We start from the raw sequence: 6,867 nt of genomic DNA on the forward strand, positions 1-6,867 counted from the left end.
TTTTCTCTGGTTCTTTGTTTTCACACATCCAGTGTTTTTTATTTCCTTTCTTATAACTATTCCTTGTTTATAATGCCTCATAACTTCTTCTATCTCTAGGAGCCTAGTGGTCCAAGTCACGTCAGCTTTCATTTAGGAATTATTCCACCAAAAGAAATCCCTTTCCCATAATGTCTTTTGAGGAAAATATTCTTCTTTGAGAATCTAACACTAAACAGAACAAGGAGTGAAATTTTTTTTGTAACTAAAGCTGCTATCACACATTCTTGCAAATAGAGACCTGCTGTTTTTGATGAATGTTTTCAGGAAAGAGAGCAAGAGTAGCAAAAATGCTGATTTTATTAACTTCTACTATGGACATTCTTCATAATTAACCAAATTAAACTGTTTTTATTAAGAGTAAAAGCTCTTCAAATGGTATTTGATTTAGAAGTGGATTTATTAAAAGACTGAAGGATATTTAAAAGTTGGAAAAATACCCATGACTCCTGTCGTTTTTGTGAACTAAATGTCAAGGACTGGGAAGATCTAAGGTCTTACCCCCCGTGGCTCAGCAGCCAGCTGGCTCGAGCTGCGTGGGTGCATGGAAGACAGAAGACTCCTGAGTCGGAAACAACGAATTTCATTACAGCCCAGCAGGCAGCAGTGCTTCCTGTTCCTGGTGGTTCCTGAATTCATTTGCCATTGCTGTTTGAACAAAAGATAACGCTGTGGGGCTTAAAGAAACAAAGATTTTTTCTCTTAGAGTTCTGGGGGGCAGACTCCAAAAGCAGTCTTCGTGGGCGCAAGTCAAGGTGTGGCCCGGGCTGTGTTCCACCTGAGGATCCAGTGAAGAATCCATCTCCTTGCCGTTTCCAGCTCCTGGTCCCTCTCACTGTGACCTCTGCTTCTCCTTTATGTCTCTGTCTCTGACCATCAGGCCTCCCCCCTCTAAAGGCCCTGGGATTGGTCACAGTGGATTACCTGGGTAATCTCCCATCTCAGGAGCCTTAGTGTAAGTCAGTGGGTTCAGATTCTGGGAGTAGGACATGGACGTGTTTGGGGGACATTAGCCTACCAACAGTCTTCCATTTGGTCCCAAAGATTCATACCCATCCCACATGTAGAATACACTGATCTCATCCCAACATATTCCAAAGTCTCAATTATTATAGCATCAACTCAGTGTCCTATATATACACTAAATCTTATCAACTCACAAGTCCCAAATCTCACCATTTTAATCATCTAAGTCAGGTTCGGATGAGACCCTGGGTCAGCTCCATCATTGGGAAAACTCCATCTGTGGACCTGTAAAACCAAGGAACAAAGGATTGGTCCCCAAATATCTGGACTACGTGGAGAAAACCCCACACAGACATGGGAAAAACATGCAGATCCCACACACACAGTGGCCCCAGCCAGGGATCCGTATTTTCTCTGATCAACATTAGAACAAAATGCCGCTGAACAAAACAACATTACTTGGAGACCTGCTTCTGTGTGGTACAGGAGGAGAACTAAGGCTCTGGGACACTTAGTATATTGCAAAGCTGGGCTTCGAGTAAATAAGGAATCTGTGGAAGGCTTGAATGATTCCTTCTGTTGGTTAGTATTTATCTGGTATATCTTTTTTCTGTCTCTAACTTTGGACCTTTGTCATTCTTTTTAACTTTATGTTTTAATTTTTACTTTGTTTCAGGTAAATAAATGAAATCCGTGAGCCTATCTTTTACTTGCAAGTTTATTCTGTCTAAACATATTGTGATTACTGATGATGTTTCATTTCTCACATCTGTTCTGTGATTTTTACTTAATGGACTCTATTTTTCCTGCTTTGTATCATGAAGTCATGATCAAGAGCATGGGGTCTATAGATAGTCTATCGGGGCTCGGATCCATCCCTTGCTAACTGTGCAGCCTTAACCAGGATACCTCATCTCTTTGAGATTCAGTTTCCTCTATACAAAAAGGGGTACTACCCAACTCAAAGTTTGTGAGCATTAAGTAATAAAATATATAAAACACTTAGAATAGTGACTGACCTAGCCTACACATTCCATTTTAGTGCCTTTGTATTTATTCTCTTTTTAAGCAAGTATTTTAGAGATTACTCCTGAATTTTAATGAACATACTAGATGTTAAAAGTTAAAGTCTGTTGTTTAATCCACCCATTGAATTATATATCAATTGTTATATATATTTTATTTTCATAAGGTCTGGGTTTTTTTAAGAATTGATTTTAGAGAGAGGAAGGGAGAAAGAGAGAGAGAGAAACCGATGTGAGAGAGAAACATCGATCAGTTTCCTCCCATACGCCATACGCGCCCCACCTGGGTATTGAACTGGCAACATGGATAGTGCCCTGAATGGGAATCGAACCCGTGACCCTGGGGTGCATGGGACAGCACTCCAACCAAGTGAGGTACACCAGCCAGAGGCTATTTGTTCTTTTTAAAAAATATGTTCTGTTCTTTTTACCTGGTGTCCTGATTTTATTACAGTTTCTATGATTTATTTTTAAAATGATTCATCCATACTTCTTCCAGGCTCTCTTTTAGGTTGCTTCATATGGTAATTTTAGGCTCTGGAATATAAGCATCCTAGGGTTTTAGGGTTTGCTGCTTCTACTCACAGTAAACTATGTTTGGCTGTTCTTAGTCCGTGTGTGTAGAATTGTGTGAGTTTCTCTTTAGCGAGGATTATTTTATTTCCTGTGATTGTCCCATGAATCCTGGTTTATAAAAGTTTCCCTAGAGAACAAATTTGTGTTGCTTATCCTTAGGCTCCAAGTGATTTGCTCAATCTGGAATTCTGTTATATTTTGCTTGCAGATTCCTGTATCCTAAGTAGAGTATAACTAAGGATCCCACATCCACATGAAGGATGAGCTGAAGGATTAGCTTTTTGAAGGGAGACTGTTTTTTCCTAGCGACCCCAGTAGCACCAGCTTCCTCATCCCTCTCCGGTGTCAGTGTGTAGGTCCTTTGCATCTCCTTTTCTTTGACTTCCATGCAGGGGGTCTCAGGAAAGCAAGAGAGTGTATCAGGCATGAATCCTTTTTCCTGAAGGAACATTATAACCCTAATCACTATGTGGATTAAAACCCCTTCCCCCAGAGCACCATGGCGGCCAGCCCGCAGCTTCCTGTTCTGGCGTTAAGTTTCCTGTTTGTTTTTGTCACCTGGGAATTTCCTTTTCCTTCACGGTTAGCTCACGGTTATTTTTGTTGTTGTATTTTATCCAATATTACTAAGAGTTTTACTTTTAAAAGGGACTCACATTAGCTCAGTTCACCACATTTCCAGAACTGAAAGCTCCAGTTCTAGAGTATCTGTCAGATTCTTCTCAAACATACCACTCGATGTATTTCTCTGGTGAACATCTTTATCCTTTCATCTATTTTTTCCATTATTTCCTCCACTTTATTGAACATATTATTTTATAGTCTTTATTTGCTGACCCCGTTACCTGGACTTGCATTTGTTGTCTAATGTTTTTTATTCTCATTATCAATCATATAGTCTTGACACTTAACATGTCTAGCAATTTTTTATTATTCAGCAGACACGATGAGCAAAAAACCCAGTGACACTATATGCTGTCACCTTCCATGAGAGCAATTTCTCCCCTTCCTGTTAGGCAGGTAGGGTGAGGGGCTGATCTTCTCACTCTAATCAGGCTTGGAGATGTGTCAGGACTAAATTGCAATTTTTAAAATAAATATATATTTATTGATTTTAGAGAGGAAGGGAGAGGGAGAGAGAGATAGAAACATCAATGATGAGAGAGAATCATTGATCAACTGCCTCCTTCACATCCCCACTGGGGATTGAGCCCTCAACCCAGGCATATGCCCTGACCAGGAATTGAACCTTGACCTCCTGGTTCATAGATCAATGTTCAACTACTGACCCTCACTGGCCAGGCCTAAATTGCAATTTTTAAAACAACTTTGCAGTATACTTGACAAAATAACTTTCATTTGCTTAAAGTATTTAATATGTTTTGACATATGCAAATTCTAACATCATCGCCACAATCAAGATATGAACATATGCATTAACCACAAAAGTTTTCTTGTGCCCTTTTGTAATCCTTCCTTCCCCATCCCTTCCCCTGAAACCAACACATATATGGACAATTTATTTTCAATATGGGCACAAAGGGAATTTAATGGGGAGAACATCTTTTCATCAGATAGTTCTGGAATGATTACATGTCCATATGCAAAGAAATGAACTTTGATCTGCTTTTTATTAATCTGCTCTCTGTCTATACTGGTTTGCATTTACAAGATATGTGTATGAATGCAATCATGCAGTATGTACTCTGTTATGTCTGGCTTCTTTCATTCAGCATAATTATTTTGAAATTCATCCAGGTTATTGTATCAATAGTTCATTCCATTTTATTGCTTTCTATGTTTCATTTTATGGATAGTCATAATTTGTTTATTTACTTGTTGATGGACATTTGGGTTATTCACAATTTTTGCTATTAAAAATAAAACTGCTGGGAATATTTGTTTACAAATCTTTGTATGAATATATACTCTTATTTTCTTTTGTGCCTAGAAGAGGAATGTCTGAGTTATATGGTAGATAAGTGTATATCTTTATTTTTCACTTTTCTTTTGCATTTTAATTTTATTTTTTAATTTAAATTCTTTATTGTTTAGATAAGTGTATATCTTTTTTAAAAACTAAGTGGTTTTCCAAAATGGTTGTATCATTTCAAATTCTCTGAGTGTATAAGAATTCTGGTTGCTCTGGCTCATTGCTAACATCTTGTAAGGTCAATCTTTTTAATGGTATCCATTCTAATATGTGTGTGTAATAGTATCTCATTGTGGTTTTTAGTTGCACTTCATTAATGACTGATGGTATCCAGTATCATCTTATATGCTTATTTTTCATCTGGATATATTTGGTGTAGTGGCTTTTCAAGTCTTTGGCTCATTGTTTTTTTGTTTTGTATTATTATTGAGTTTTGAGAGTTCTTTATTATGGATATGAATACTTCATCAGATGTATAATTGGCAAATAGTTTATTTTTGTCTATGGCTTGTTTTTTCATGTGCTTAATAGTGTCTTTGAAGAGTGGTAAAGTCCAATTTGTCAAATTTTTTTAAAAAACATTCACTTTGACAAAATAAATAAAGCTTCATTGTACTACTAAAATGGCTTACATTTTTAGTGTTATATCAAAAGAAATCTGTGCCAAACTGGAGGTTATAAAGGTTTAATCTTATGTTTTCTTTCTAGAAGTTTTATAGTTTAGGTTTGCTATGAAGCTCTATTATCCATTTGGAGTTAATTTTTGAGTATATTGTTCACTTTGTAAATGGATATGTAATCGTTCCAGCACCATTTCTTGAAAGGATCCCTTCTCCATTCAACTGCCTTTGTGCCTTTATTGAAAATCAGTTTTCAATATATGTATTGGTTTATTTCTGAATATCCTATTCTGTTGCACTGGTCTATTTGTCTATTTTATGCCAATATCAGACCTCTTGATTACTGTAGCTTTATAGTACGACTTGAAATAAGATAGTATACGTTCTTTAATTTTGTTCTTTTTTTTTTTTTTGAAGTTGTTTTGGGCTGGTCCTTTGCCTTTATGTACGAATTTTAGAATCAGTTTTATTTTATTTATTTATTTATTTAAAATATATCACTGAGCCAAACCAGTCAGGGCTAGAATCAGTTTTTAAATTCTCTTTCTTAGATACTGTTCTGCCAAAATTCCACCCATTTCTTAAGATTAATCTCCAAAGCCGTATTTTCCAAAACATGTTTTTCTTTCTTCTGTGCTCCATTCACACTTCATAACACTCCTATTGCATTTATTCACAGTTGGCTTTATGTGTTTGTCTCATCTTTCCTGCCATACTGTAAACCTCCCAAGATCAGAAAACCTGACTTGTCCCCTCTGTGTGCTAAAAAGCCTCGATTTGTGTTTTGCAGGAGTGAGCCTTGCATTTAGAGAGGGCTGCAGAAGACATCTGTTCATTTCCTGCATATTGTTAAGGAACCCAGCAGATTTAGAATGATTTATTTTATTTTTTTGTTATCTCCAAGATCTCTCAACCTTTATTATTTCTGTTGCTATTACTGTACCTTCAAAGAATAATGGGACAATTATTTTCCACATATCAAAACACTCTCATTGACTTGTGATAATCATATGCAGCTGTGTCAATCTATTTATTGTTCAGATACTCCTTCAACATTGAGCTTCTGGGAGAGTGTCATATCTTTAAAGCTATCAATAATCTCTTTGGTTACCAGGGCAGTAGTAGTACCTCAACTCAGACCTGCTGTATTTCCATTGGTTCCTTCCAGCTCTGTACTAGCCCTCAATGACAGTTATAGCTTTGCCTTTAAAAAGCCTATTATTCTCAGGAAAAAATTTTGCATGGAGTATCATCATGTCCTTCTATCTATCTATCATCTATCTATCTATCTATCTATCTATCTATCTATCTATGTTTTTATTGATTTCAGAGAGAGGAAGGGAGGAGAGGGATAGAAACATCACTGATTAGAGAGAATAATTGAATTGATCTGCTGCCTCCTGCTCACCCTTCCCTGGGGATTGAGTTTGCAGCCAGGGCATATGCTCTGACCAGGAATCGAGCCTCCTGGTTCATAGGTCAATGCTCAACCACTGAGCCACACTGGCTGGACTAATCATATCCTTTTTTAAAAATATTTTTTGTCTTTTTTTATTGCTTAAAATATTACAAAGAGTAGTACATTTGCCTCCTGTTTTTCCCCCTTGACCTTCCCCTGGCCTCCCCTACGCCCCAGTGTCTTGTGTCCATTGGTTATGCTTATATGCAAGCATACAAGTCCTTCAGTTGATCTCTTACCTCTCCCCGC

Source organism: Myotis davidii, unplaced genomic scaffold, assembly GCF_000327345.1.
Source record: "Myotis davidii unplaced genomic scaffold, ASM32734v1 scaffold185, whole genome shotgun sequence".
In the NCBI taxonomy this organism is placed as follows: Eukaryota; Metazoa; Chordata; class Mammalia; order Chiroptera; family Vespertilionidae; genus Myotis; species Myotis davidii.